At 50.2% G+C, this 15,131-nt stretch overlaps 1 protein-coding gene across 23 annotated transcripts in view; it reads left to right on the top strand.

Annotated features, from left to right (window-relative positions):
* LOC144170129 (pregnancy zone protein-like) overlaps positions 1-15,131 on the top strand; it is a 129,154-nt gene that overhangs the window by 33,715 nt on the left and 80,308 nt on the right. The gene's annotated exons all lie outside the window — the stretch shown is intronic.

Genomic DNA, 15,131 nt, shown 5'->3' with positions numbered 1-15,131 from the left:
ATGACTGAAGGCAGTAGACGGAGGAGTCGGGCCGCCGCGCGACGAGCGAAGGAGTGATTCTCTCGGCAGCCCGTCACGGCCGGCGAATCCATCATAGTCAAACTTCCTTCTTTCCTCTGACTCGGAAATGCAGCGCGGAAATCCGAGAAAGGGAGAATAAAAGCCCACGTTTGTTCGATCACACTTCACGGAACCGCGCAAGGATGCCTCCTTTATCCAGAAAAGAAAACGCCCAAAGATGCCACGGAAAACTCGACTTGGAGAAAACCGCAGCGCGAAGGGCGTCGTATATCGGGGCCACAAAGGCAAACGTAGATCAGCAGCGATCTGTTCTTTGCCGCGGCCGCTGACTTTCCGCAAACGGCGCCAGTTTGAATTGGATGGGAACGAGCCCTTCTTCACCCTTCCCAGCGTTCCATCCTCTCAGGCTTGGCGCGCTCACGCTATGCGGATGCGAGGCACCTTGACATGTCGTCGCTTTTTCTGGCTTGCGCAGCGTCGGGCTTCTCTAATGCCTGTACCTTCAGCTTGGGATCGGCATCGCCTTCCCATATTTTGTACTCGTATTGTGTGGCAGTGTTGACGGTACGTCTGGCCGTCTCAAAATAGCGAGGTCCTTGTGAACTTCCCCCTGGTTGGAAACCTGAGAGTGCTAGCAGTGCTTCGGTTGGGTGATATAAAGAAAAATAGGTGAACTCACTCGGGCTTTTGTGTGCGTTTACAACGGCGTAAAGAAAATCAGAAAAGGAGATACTTCTGCGAGGAGCGCGCTGTGGATGGGACTGAACTTCCGACTCATGGAAATAAAAAAAACAGAGAAAAGAAACCATGTGAATGAAATAAAATAATAGCACCGAAAGAAAAGGTCAGGAGTTAAACGTTGTTGTGAGCAGTATTTGTTCTCAAACTTCACGCCCTGAGTGGTTCGTTTTTAGACGTTTTTAGGGCACATGGACTCGCCGCTTGTAAAAACAGCAATGGGGTCATTTGTGGACGTACAAACGGTCGATGCTACATCAGAGAGGCTCAGTGGAACTTTTAAACCCGCTAGCGTCATCGTGCGAATTTCATCGACTTGCGTTCCGATACACAAAATTTGCAATAAGGAAACCAATTTAATTCTTTTTAGTTATGACAGTTTTCGGCGCACTGTAAATACTTCCTGGTGGTTAAAATTAATTCGCAGCCCTCTTCTACGACGGACCTCATGGGTGTTACTTCGGCGTGTTAAACTCCTCAGTTTCACCTCCCCCCCCCCCCCCCCCACCCACCCACCTCGAAAAAAATGGGAAAATTAAGTAGTTTCGGTACTACTCGGCTCGCCAACCGGGGCACAATATAAGGCGTCATATTGGACGCTCTGCAAAAGATTTACGCGTGGGTTTCATTGGTGGGTAAATCGCCATTTTGTAACGCACCCAAAACTCTAACATTTCGCAGCTGAGAGCCTCTATGAAGCTTCCTATCCAAAAGCCAACGTTTTCAAGATTCGCGACAACACCACTGCCGATTGAATAAGCCTGACCCGGTCCGCCCAGTGTCAACACGCGAATGGAAGGCGGGTAGGCAGCTCGATAGCAGACCTATCGAATAATAAGCCATTGCTGTCTCAATAAACAGCCAGCTGTTGCTTCTAGAGCACATGAACAGCGCCATGAGAGCAGCCGCCACTTCGCGAGAATAAGCAAAACGATCAGCGCTTTCAGTATCCCTGGTCTTGCTTTATTTTTATTCTCTTTATTTGCCTTGCAGCAATTCTTTGTGTGCGTGCGTATGTGCTTTCTCTAAAAACGCATTCCGGCTTCCATTGCCCCTCTCGCAGGGTACGGGAAGGGGGAAAATAGACTGTTGACAAAAGAATTCCAATATTGCGTTAGGTGACACACGCACACACAGGCGCACGGGAGCGAGCACACTTGATTAAGGTAAAAAAGGGAGCCGGCGGCAGGGAAACGCCGACAGAGCAGAAACGAATCAGGTCATGCGCAAACCGCCGTCGTGAGGACTGTCCGACTCTGCCGGCGGCGGTATACAGGAGGGGCGCGCAATCCGTCAGTCCACTGTTTTCTTACCTCGAGGCAGCAGCGACCGCCGTCGGCGTGTGTTCTCCTTCCCTCTACTCGGGCTTTGACTGCTTTGTTATCCTCGCTTTCGCTTCGGGCCGGGCGTTTCCCCGACACTGCACCGCAGGAAACCGCCAGCGGAACCTTGTGGCCCAGTAACTTTTTTTCCTCCGTCCCCGCTTCCACAGAGGCAAAAATACACACGAGTACACGCAGGCAGCTTCCGGAGGGGGACCAGATATGCTGGCGGGGGTGCTGCTGCGCTGTTTCGGCCTCGAAGCGGGATCTGCAGCCGGCGCCAGGGCGCTTCCTCGGGCTCTGCCCGCATCCGCACGCACAGATTGATTGAGGCAATCGGAAAAGGAAAGGCGGCAGTTGCCTTTGTTTCTCGTCTCCGAATTGTTCCAGCGGCCACCCGTTCGCTCGTCCAGAGCGGCCTCCCGCCCTTAGTTCTGCATTGTACGCGCGCCCTGCCTCCATCCCCTCCCGGCGCTCCTTTCCTGGAGCAGTGCCGCGTCGGGATCTCCCGGTTTGTTGTTACCTCTCTCCGCTCCCCGGACGCTACTGCGTGGCCGATTCTCTCCGCGCCGTTATCGCGAACCATCCTTTGGGAACGCCGCTGGCGGCGAGCGAGAGACATTTCCATCAAAGTGCGGTCACGGCAGGCGCGATGGCCAACTTCGATCGCGCGCTCCCTTTGTTGTACAAGGCAGTGGAACTCTCGTCTCGCCGAACGGCTGTACAACGCGACGGCTGCTGGCAGAAAAGAGGACGGGTGGGCTCGGAAGAAGTCGTTTCGTTTCTCGCGGGGGCAGCGACTCAAATGGATGTTATTCGCTTTCGAAAGATTTAGTGCACATCTTACGCTGAAGTGATACTTAAGCGAAGGGAACGTTTTGGTTTACTTTACGGGTGATGTTTGCGTAGGCAGGTTGTAAATTAAGGTAACCTGAAGGTCGAGAATAGGCACTGGTTACTTTGTGCGACGAAACAAAAGAAGTGTGAACACCAGCCCTGAAAATAAAATTTCTCGGGCACTTACGTCTGCTTACATGATTTGAAGGCGAAATCCAGTGATTACCAATGACTTCTCCGTTGCTGCATCGTGTTTGCGCCTCTCTGTCCGCTTCCGTTTCCTCCTATTTGGATAAGTAGTACCCCGACAGGCAGCAGACTGGCTGCAATTCACGCGACAGCTTCCCCACATTCGCAGCTCTCCTCCGCGCGTACCTGTTCTTCGCACGGGCCGTCGCGTTCACCTGTCACGGGGCACGCATCAGGCTGATTCTTCTGACTTACTCACACCCCTCGACACCACTTCCAATGCCCTTCTATCTCACTATACCCACACACGAACATACACTCCTCCTCATCACACGCTCACCAACTACGAATGTTACACATACCGCCGACTACAAACTGGCACATTTTTCAATCACGCCATCCTACACCATATCGCCATCACTATCTACCCTTCCCACTGTCAGCACTGCAATACCCTCTCACCACTTACCATCTAGTATTCTCCTGCCCATACTCACCTAACCCCCTCCCCTCACCCTCCCTGGAGCAGTGGGAGACTGAGCTGACCAGCCCGGACCCAGCTCGCCAGCAAGCCCTGGTTTCCCGGGCTCTCCAGTCAGCGCGGTCACGAGGCCTTCTGGACTAGGAGGCCTCCCACACCCCTTCCCCTTCCCCTGTTGCTCCAATAAACGTTCACCACCACCACCACCACCATTCTGGCACAGCGCCGGGTTGTCGCTGTGGTTAGCGCCCCTGGCTGCTGCTCTGGCTACCCGGGTTCAACTCCTGCATGAACTATAATGAGTTGTTATTTTTTTTTTTTCATTTCCTTTTACAACGTTGGCCATTTTGGTACCATTCGTGTTCTCGCCGACGGCAACGTTTGGTGTTTCACGAGAGATATAAGGCTTCCGCCTTAAAAAGTATGGCCAAAGTGATTACAATGGCATCGAATCAACAGCGACACATTTATGTGATCTCGCCTCGTCTGCTGTGTGCTGTGCACTGCGACGCGCTCGAAGCTCAGCAGAATTCCTATTGCCGTTCGTAATCCCGCTATTTACCTGCGTGCAAAGCGCGAAATAGCAACCCCACTGCTGCTACTGCGAGCCGCAAGAGCCGTACAACGTGGTAGCGGGCTCTGTTGCAAACACCGTCGGGGGCACGTCGCGTTGCCCCGTGCAAACAAATTGCGACGCCCGACGGTGTGCTGTGTGTGGGGAGGCGGGTTTGTTTATTTGGGTATCGACGGTCTGGGCGGACTGTTCTCGCTGCCCTTGATAAGTGCAGTGGCAACACTCGAGGTTGTGTTTCTATAGCACACAGCGCCAAATGGGAAAGAAAAACAGTCTGCTCACTCGTAAATGCTGCACCTCTTGAAGGGATTGTTGCGCCGAAAGCATCAATAATAAGAGCATAGTGCAATGCTCGCCTTGGATGGCGCATGCGCTGTGGTTCTAGACGCAGGCTACACGACACCGGCAATGACTGCCCACTCCATACACCGCGCCAATATAAAAGCACCCTGTATGAACTGTTGACAACTGAATCCTGTAACAATTTCTGTTCATTCGATGCCCATGGCCTGCGCAAACGGAGGCGAATGCTGGAGGCATTATTTCTGATACCTCGTTGGTATTCTACGACCAGCTTTTATTACATTTTCCTCAATGCAACATCTGGACTTATTGCGGTCTAGGGGGGGGGGGGGCATTGTCAACGCTTAACCAATTGCTTCATAGTAATTTTCCCTCACATTTTGCCGGCGTCTTATATGCATAGCCGCCGACATAATCAACGCTCGCTTCATGCCCTTCATTGAGGGTTCCATAAGGACGTTGGTTTTGTAGAATAAGGCTTACTCAGTGTCTTACCCTTCTCAAGACTATAAAAAGAGGCTTGAGAGACTTCGAAAATATGGCCCAAGGAAAAAGGAAGCAAGCACGTACTGTTTATGCAAGGCAGCATGGGCATGACTTACGTTATCCAGGCAAAACAAGTAAAAAAGGGAGGGAGCCAACGTAGGGAGGCTAACAGACATTTAAAACGACGTTGTCGACGGGCTTGCACAGTAATGCCACAAAACGTAAATACGACGCCATAAGGATAAGTCCCAGCGTCTGAAAAAAATACAGTTCGGGTGCGGACACATTCCCAAGAACGTGGCATAACGGTACGGGACGTTTTTTTTTTTTTTTTTTTTTTTTTTCAATGGACCAAGGGACATTAAGTTGGCACCAGTACAACCTTCCCATCCCGCTAAGGGGAAATTGAGTGCGCTTGTATGAGAAGTTACAGCGTTCCGGAATGCGTGCCCATGTTCGGGCCCAAATGGAGCGAAAACAAACGAGCCGCGACGACAGCCATCCGCACTACGGCGCGTCGGTGGAGAAGCACCTCGGATAACACGAAAACTCGACGCGGAGGAGACGGCGACGCTCGGCCGGGATGTTTTCGCTCGTCTTGCGCGAACGCGAACGACTGGAACAAAACGGCGTTGTAGAAATGACAGCAACGCCGCCTGCATGCGCTTCTACTATTAAGGACGGTCGGTGGCTGGATGCTTTCACTGGAAAACATACGGCGGTGGCCGGAACGACGCTCCGTTGGCAAAACCAGCAAGACGTCAGCTTTTGAAAGCTTTCAACCGAATAGGCGTGAGGTCGTCGCAGAGGAGCAGAGGAAAGAAACAGTGGAAGAGGCTGGGAGCGGGATGGAGAGAAAAGGATGCGGAGAGGAGAGGAGAGGAGGCGGCGCAGGCTTTACACGCAGGACAGTGCATCTGAGACGAATCGGGGTGCGCGGTATAAAAGCATGATGAAAGGCTCTTTCTCTCCGGATGAAATATTGAGGGCCATTGAAAATGGAAACTGTCGCCGTGTGCGTCGTTTCTCTCGTAGCACACGGACTCGGCGGTACTCAGCAGACGGCGACTGCGACGAGAACGGCTAAGAACATCGTGAGCGGCGTACCATCTAGCGAAGTGTCGCCGCTCCTCCTCCTTTCCGCCTTGGATGTTGCCCCCATCCGTCGTTCACGTTTGGCAGGAGTTCCCGTATTATTCTGGAGAAAGTAAAAGCAGCACACGATGCGCCCGTCTATCGCGAAAGACGATTGTGAAAGCGAAATACTTGAGCGTTCCCTCGGATACGTTCCTTGCAAACGCATAAAGAAACTGTACTGGCGTTGTTGGATGCCTTTCAGCACGCGGGATATCGTACAAGCGAACCGTGTCGTCGTGCCGTTTCGAAAGCAAGGAACTCCGTCATGATACTCCGATACCCGACTGCATCGATCGGTGCTCTCGCGTTTCTCCCGGTGCCTTCGAGGAGTTTAAAAGTATCTCTGGCACGCTCCGGAAGTCGCTCGTGCCGCACGCCGACAGGCAAAACCGACATGCTGGCGTTTCGCGGAATTGTTTATCGCACTAACGTGAGGGCGGTGCACTCAGCCAGTCTTAAGCGAAATGTCAGGGCAGAATTCTCCCCATACTGTTCCTGCATAGAGTTCAGCACCGATAATGAAAGTGAACCGGCGCGGTTGCGAATAATCTCCAAATTTCTGCGTGTATATAAACAAATAAAAAGTAATGAAGGGTGTAGAAGGAAAGCACGAAAGTTAACCTGGCTAGAGCGTAGTTGGCTATCCTGCACGTGGGAAAGGGAAAATAGGCAAAGAAAAGGAAAGAAAGAATGAAGAGAAGTTGGAGTAGACACGTATGCCCAGCGCTGAAGCACTGACACTGATAGACACTGGAGGCGTTCAGACTATAGTCTGGTGTTTAAGTTAAGGTGTAGCAAACTCCTAGGACAATTTCTATTGTGAATTTTTATTTCTATTGTTCCAAACAGCCAATATAGTGGCCAATTTATATTGTCAATTTCTAACGTGATGTTGCTGCTTGTGCAACACTTTGGCCTAACACTTATGATCGTCCTCACCTGCGGCTACCCTGCTACGCCAACCCTCTACCGTAATCCGAAGCCCACTACACCGCAGTCCGTTTCGGTCCATGCTTGGGCTATCTAGACCGAAATGCTTTAAAGCATTCCTTATACTGTTAGTACGCGTCACACTATGAAGTCTGGACAGCGTTAAGCCCGTTCTACATGGGGCGAATTTCGCCTGCGAATTCGCAGTTGCGGCACCGCCCGTGTCGCAAAACAATTTATTTTCCTATTTTCACTGCTGCGACATATTTCCAAATGCTAAGCGGCGTCCACAAGAGAAGTTCGGCTCTTCCAAACATTTGGAAATTCGCCACAGCAACGAGAATAGATCATTTTGGTTCACGAACGGCACCGCAGCTGCGAATTCGCAGGCGAAATTCGCCCCATGTAGAACGGGCTTTACTCTGGGGCCTCGTCCTTCAATAATACTTAATGTACAATCTGTTAAGGACAGTGAATAATACCTAACCAAAGCAAACCGGTTGCAACCATTTCAACCATAAAAGGATAGAGATGTAATGGAGTCGCTTGTGTAGTAGCCAGGACGAGGTAGTCCTGACTACCTCGTTTTTTGCATTTACCGCTGCAAAGCAAACAGCTACGCAACGGTAAAAGAATGCGTCTCGCGCGGTGGGCGGTGGCTCGCTACGCACCTCCGTTCACGTGTTTGAGCTTTTTTTTTTTTTTTTGCGCACACAGCGTCTACTCAACCAGCGTATCAGCCACATCGTCTTTCACTGTCCGTGCCAAGGTTTATGTGTACACATCTGCCGTTGGGTCGTCAGTGTGCCGACTCAGTACACTAGCTTATGGCGTGACAGTAGCCGCCCATATCGCTATTCCCGACGCCTACCACAGCCGAACGTCTTCTATTGACACAGCCTTATTACTTATCGGTCTGCATTAAGTGCCGCACCAGTGGCAGGGTTGATATGGGCTCGCGTGTCCTGTGTGTGTATAACTTTGGACGAGCAGTGAATGTATGAAGAAGTGCATAAGGTGAAATATGGCGCGCATATCTGCATTACATTAGGTCTTCCCCGGCTGGCAGAGACAGACGCTCCTTGCCCGGGTCCAAACGCTAAATGAATCGCGCTCCCGCCGTAAAAAAACGCCAGACTGCTTTATCGGTTCCCTTATTTATCTTTCAGCGTGCACGCTTCAGTAAAGACGCGGCAGCAGAGATTATTCAATTTATAATTCGCTTTCTCCCTGGTAAGTGGTTTTTGCGAAATGAATAATGCGGTTAGTCGTCTGTCTGTATTCACTTATCGCACAGTGGCGATGTTTTACGGCCGAGGAATGTATAGTCAGTAGTAGTAAGAAACGTACTTTGTAACCGTGTTCCATGCAATGATTGTGTCGTCATGGTGAGGGGCCTAATGGCACTAGCGAGATTTGTGTTTGCGTGGTGGTGGGTTCGTGCTTGTGTGTGCCCTTCTGCCGCCCGCGTTGGATGCAGCGTCACGCACCAACGCACCGATAAATCTATGAAGCAATCAATCAGTTACGCAGAGAACGGCCACGAGGAGGTTCGACCAGAAGCAATCTGTGCCTGTACTCTGAATGCGTGCACTATGAAGCCTACCAAAGCGTTACATTTGCACAGAGTATGCATATGGCGCGTATACCTGGAGCGGGGTATTGGACAACTCTAAAAGGAGGAACGTACGCGGCTTTCGCGCGACACTCTGTGAAGGACGCAGCCATCCCGCCAGTAAGCTTTTTTACTTAGCCCTTTAAATGATAAGTTGTCAATCACACAGTCACGGACCACTCCTAAAGACAGCTGATTCCAGCTTTTCAGACTTGTTGCCTCTTGCACAGCCCTGTTTCGGGTTTCGCAAAGCTATCGCTCCGATCTGGTTGTCAAAACGTACTCCACGCTTTATTAATAATCATTAAACGTATCGGTGCTTAAGACGTGTCGCCACATTTTTCTGGTGTGTTTAATAATTTGCTTTTCGTCTCTTCGAGTTGACTTTTACGTATGTATGAGAAAAGGGGTGGCCAGTGGCATAAGAAAGGAGGGGGTTGTTTGGGAGGGGGTGCAGGATTCCTGTTACTCCCTGAATTCTTAGGGCTACGCCTGATTCTTTTGCGACGTGAATTGCGGCGACGACAGCAAATTAAGGCTCCGCCACGAAAACAAACATATCCCAATGCTCACCAGGCAATATTAATACCAGCTTTAAAACTTATTACAAAGGCGCATATATGCATGTTCCAGGAAAAAAGAAATGATCCAAGTGACGACTTTATGGTTCGCTGAACTTCGATTTTTCGAGTCGAACAAATCAGAGAGAGAGGCAACTACTGACGAAGCAAGGGGCGCATACTGCTGCTCTCTCGTGTCGGCAAAAGCGACAGCTTAAGGAAGGGGCAAGAAAGGACTTCAGGGAGGGCCGAATAGTATGTACCCAGAGGTGTTTATTCTTCTCGCAGAAATAGAAATATTGACCGGAATGCGCATTATTTCTCTACCTGCAGTAGGACCTCCGTCACGTGGAGCTTTTCTCTCCTTTGTGTTCCAGCTTTCACCTCGCGCGAAGAATCGATTTAATAGCGCGGATTCTTCACATCCTTTCTTTTTCCTCCCCGTTTACGTCTCCGGAGAAACGCGTGGTGCTCGAAGATAGACGGCAATTCCGAGCCGAGCGGAGAAGATTACTCTCGCGTACCGCGCTATGGGACCGCTGCAGGAGCCGAGCGCAATGCTTGTATAGTGCGCGATCACAGTGTGGCCGACGAAACACGAGAGGAGGCGGCAAATGAAGTAAGCGGGAAATGGGGGAGCTGGCGAGGACAGTCTGGCGAGTCGAGAACCACGGAACTCGGTCGGCTGCCGCAGTCTCTGCACACGAGAAAAGTTTTCCCGCGAACAGTACAGGCGCTTCCTTGCGACGCTTTTTTCTCTCCTTTATGTGCTGGTCCTTTCATCTGTTACCTATCGCGTTACGAAGTTGGCGTGGCGATTCGTGCAAACACATCTCGGCCGTACGATGCGAAGGAGGCGGAAGAGCGAAGCGATGATGCGGAGGATAAAGTGATAACTGGAGCGATGCGCGTGCCTTTCACGAGGCCGCTCGCTTGGCCGCTTTGTTCGGCGTGTCTGCCGGCTCTGTTTATGTGTTTGCTCCCCGAAGGTTGCTTCGCTCGGAGCTTTTCCGTTCCCTTCAGTTGAACGCTTCGAGTGCGGAGAAGAATGGAATTGAAAGGGAAGGCGAGGGAAGGATTAAGTCGCGGTGCGGCTCCGGCATTTTTTCGGTGAGCTTGATAGAGGAAGCACCGAGCAGCGCCGTAGCTTTGGCTGGTGCCGGCTGAATTTTACTTCGCGCTATGTACCCGATGACAGAGTGGAGGACTAACTGTACACTTTTCATTATCGAGTTACAAAGGGACTACGGGACATGTGTATTTGACTGCTCGTTTTTCTTTTGTGACAAAGAAGATACGCATGGGCGGCTACTTTGTTGATCCACTCCTGTTGTGTGAGATTCGTTGCATTTCAAACTGTGTGACTTGTCTGCCCAAGGCAGCGCGTGGTGCCGGCGTTTTTGACAGCTCGTTTTTATATGGGGTGCAAAGCGATGCTCAAGAGTGTCAATTTTGGTTTCTCAAAGCTTCGCCGCTTACTTTCCAATCTGGTAAAGTCACGTCTGCATAACTTGCGATTTTATTGATTTTCGGGTCCTCGATGGATTGACGCGGGACGTTATTTGTTGGCTTTGTTTCGACACAAGTTGGTGCCCAGTAGATGCACTGCCTTTCATGGTGGATGGCGGAACGAGATACAATAAATACAATGAAGACAAGATGCAACCTTGTTCAATTTAAAATACCTAGCCTTTCGAAACTCACTCAGATCGATTTAAGTAATGAAAAGCATTTCCTTAAACCGAAAAAGCGCATGAAATGTCGAAAAACGTATACGACATCAGCTGTTACGCTACACTGGAAGCAGTGATGCAATAGAATGAAACACTAAAAACGTAGTCATCAGTATGTTAACTTTCCTCAGCGTTGAAGTGACACGGTCAAACGGAACTAGAGGCCACACTACCAGAGTTCTCCAGTACATACAAGTTATGAAACTCCGCTTCAGAATCCGGGCGGCGCGCGCCCCCCCTGCTCAGTTGAAGATGAGGGGCAAGCCTACTGGCGCGCCCCTAGGGGACAAAACCGAACTTCGCTAAACTTTTATTATTCAATTTTTTTGTAAAATAAAGCTTTATTTTTAAGTTAGAAGACATTAATTAGGTGAAATTTACTTGTCTTTTTGCGGCTTTTCTTTTTATGACTTACGGCAGCAGCCGCAAGCACTTGAGTACTGCTTTAACTTTCTCCCGACAGACGACAGGCTAGTCAACTTTCCCCGTGCTTGCCCCGGCGCAGGGGTGCAACTGAAGACCGGCTTTTGATACATGGGGCCTATGGGGAGTTTCGCAACTGGTATACACCCAGTAACCCTGCGCCCTACGATCGCCCAGTCTTGTTTCTTGGAGGTGGGTTCGGTCGACTGCCGCCGATTGCACGAACATTGTTATGTGGTGTCATGAGGACCTCACCAGAAAGTGGCCGGTGAGCCCCCAATGGTTCGTCTGTTTTCTTTATTATCTCAAATATTTGTGGGAAGTTTTCGATAACATCGGCAGCATTATTATTGGGACAAAGCCTTCTTTTTGATGAACCACATCTTTATTTTTTATTCATGGCCCCTTTAACTGCTGGCCGCCTACACATAGAAAAGCCTCAGGCGTGTTATAGATTCAAACACAAAGAGATCCAGAGAGGAGGATGTCTGGTGTTCTCTTTTCCGGCTAACAAGCTAGGTCTTGCTTGTTCAGATTAAGCTTGGGGCGGTAGAGCCCGACCACGGCGGGACGCAATTTACTTTCCATGGTTCGCTTGCCGTCCAGGCGCCGATTTCTTCGCCATGAATCATCGTCGTGAGTCATTGGTTCCAGCTGGGGCGGACGCCACGCGGAAGCCGAACGTGATCTCGCTAAGATTGGCCCATTCGCCTCTGCTGGCTGGTCCTAAGAATCGTTAGCGCGTCTGCTGTGTCTGTGGACGCTTATTAATGGCGTTGACAGAGAACAAAGCAATAGCCTTGTTAGCCGGGCTCAATCGCGATTGTTGCCGAGCGTGCGGCCGTGATGTTCTTACGCCTGCGCTGCTGCGGCCGCTGTTATGCAAGCGGAAATGCCGTTTCCCTTACTGCGGCGTTTGGCTCAGGTGTCTTCGCTGTTTGCACGCAAAGCGTGTAATCGAGCTAGCTGTTTACGAGGAATTGAGGAATTGGGCGCCCTAACGACGGGTAACGAAATATGCAGCGAAGCGGCGTCATGAAGGTGTGGAAAGTGTCAACTTCGAAGGGAGAAATAACCAGTCATTGGTTAGCAGCAATCAGGTTTAAGCGAATGGTGTCGTTGTAACCGCGAGACCACACACGCACACCGTGTGTTGTCTGGCGAGTTGATCGGATTGCACGGATTTGACAGTGATGGGTGAGCGCGTAGACAAAAGAACGTGCACGCGACATGTTGTCGAACAAAAACGAACAAATCGGCCGTTAGGCAAACTTTTCATGCGAACCAGTCACAATAACGACGACGGAATCGTTCGGGAAGTCGAATCACAGCATGCGTTGCGAGATTCTGCAGTCACACCGAATTTGCCGAGATTGTTTCGGAGACAAGAGCACACATCTACGTGTTTCGATCTTTCAAATGAGTGACCATGCATCTTCGCAAGTTTCTTGTCGCCAAAATCGCTTGTCAGTCTATTGCTGCTCCTCAGAAGAGGGGGAAGGACGACGAAAAGAAAGAGTACACATACGTTGCGTCGCACAACAGGGCTCACCGACCCCGCGCGCACGGAACGTGGGCGGAGAGAGAGAGAGAGAGAGAGAGAGAGAGAGAGAGAGAGAGAGAGAGAGAGAGAGAGAGAGAGAGATTTGTTTACTCAGCCGTCTATGTCAAGGTCTGCGTTCTTTCGAGCTAGAGGTCAAGGATGTTTTCTGAGGGACCTACGTGCCGGTGGACTAATAAGCTGAGTGGCCAAGAACTGGTGATGCGTGCGAACGATTTGAAATGCGAAGATAAAACCACTTTCATGACACCTATAAGTCGACTTGACCGAAAGACCCATGCGGACCTCTTTCAAGGTTCTGCCCTCTTTTCTATGATAAAGAGAAGAGGAGAGATGCGGTCACTTCTCTCCAGGAACTTGCTCATTCATGCAGCCACTGCCTTTTTGCCGTTCTTTTGGTGACCACAGCATCCAAAGCCTAGTTAAGCGGATTCCCCTAAGCTCAAGTTTGAGGGGCACGCATTGAGAAACAAACCATAGTCTGCCAGAAGCTAAGTTTATCCGCCTTATACTGACTCGTAGTTGGAACTGCCGTGCCCAGCCGCTTATGTCAGGAGTGCTGGTTATAACCGCGTAACCAGGAAGACAGGCCTCCGTGTTCTTTTCAATCCTTGCCTAATACTAATTACCTCGCTGGCGTTCTCTATTGTCCTACTTCTTTTTTTTTTCTTTTCTATCCATTGTTTCTGGCGTTGGACGCGTTGCGACTCGAGAACATACCTACAACATGAGTTGGAGACCTGTAAGTGCTCATCTTCTGACTAAAAAGGCCTCCTAAAAAACCGCCTTTCCTCAGAAAGCTGTTCATGTTCTCATTCCTTCTGGCCAATGGCATTTCTTTTGTGAATTTTAACATTTCCAGCACTAAAGAACATTTTTTTTCGAAACCACACTGTCATCATCATCATTAGCAGCAGCAGCCTATTTAGGTCTACTTGAAGACGAAGCCCTCTCCCACTTACTCCCATCCGCTCCTGTCCTTCGCTGCTCGAGTCCATTCTTTACCCCCAAAATTTCTTTCTTAATCCCCGAATCAAGTTGATGGCCTTCCCTTTCTTCTGGTACACTCACTCGGTATCAAACCTGTTATCCTGGTGGGGCACCTGTTCAAACAACATGGCCAGCCCAAGCCTAATTTTTCTGCTTTATTTCAGCCAAGAAATCCCCTACTCGAGTTTGTTTTCTGATCCAGGAAGCTCGCTTCCTGCCCTTAAGCGAAATCCCACAAACATACCCTCAACATCTCTTTTCTCCCACGCAGCAATAAAACTTTGACCGCCCTTCATCGGTTTTGGCAAATGTAAGACCGAGCAAGTCATTCACTGGTTTATTTTAAACATTTCCAAACTACGCGATAACTGGCTGTTTGTTTTGCAGCGAGAGTTCGCACTGATAGTTGAAGCATGATATGGTGGTTACCGAATATGGACAAGGGCGACGTCGGTGGCTCTGTTGCTACGTGTGGTCGTCGGCATGCAGTTTCACACCAGGCATGAGATCTATCCACCGGAGCCTTTTATTAGCCAAAGCTAGTCTTCGGAACGAAACGTGGCCTCCGGGGCCGTTATTCCTGCATCGACTCGCTTTAGAGTAAAAAGCGCGTGTTCGCCGGAGGGAGTTCCGCCACTGGCCACGCGTAGTAGATCTAACTCCTCTCGTGTCTGATGATCAGGCGACCTTTAGACGCCTTGAAATTGCTGCGATGAACACGCGGTGTCGTCGAGCGGAAGTGACATGGAGGCGTGGTGCTAACTGACCCGCTCAAGCGCCGCTGGAAGGAAAAGTGTTCGCTTTGCCATTCGTCGTTGCTCCCAAAACGGCGTATAAGAAAATGAGACCGCATGAACCCTTGTTTACGCACTTGGTTTTAAGTTATAACTGCACTCGTCGTTGCGATTTAGGTTGCCCGCAACGGTTTCTCTAAAAAAAAACATCTTCATAGCACTGAGACAGAATTACTTCCTGCCTGCACATTGATATTTGGAGCTTACTACAATAAAGGTATTCCATTACTAGTCCTAATGATAGGACAGCCCATCGGATCTCGCCATTACGTCTTCCTGAGGTGGTGATATGAGGAGCGGAGGTCTTCTGTTTTGTTTTGTGTTTTTCTTGTACGTCATCTTCGTGTAAAGCAATCGACACGTCGTAGGCAAGCCACAGCCTCCTTTAAAAGGAGGGTCTGTTTCAGCAATGCGCACTGATTAAGTAGGGCCTGACA

The sequence above is a fragment of the Haemaphysalis longicornis genome, unplaced genomic scaffold (assembly GCF_048455015.1).
Source record: "Haemaphysalis longicornis isolate Haplotype H1 unplaced genomic scaffold, Haemaphysalis longicornis Haplotype H1 scaffold_2, whole genome shotgun sequence".
In the NCBI taxonomy this organism is placed as follows: Eukaryota; Metazoa; Arthropoda; class Arachnida; order Ixodida; family Ixodidae; genus Haemaphysalis; species Haemaphysalis longicornis.
Note: the sequence above shows the minus strand (reverse complement) of the source record. Positions and strands in the feature narration are given on the sequence as shown.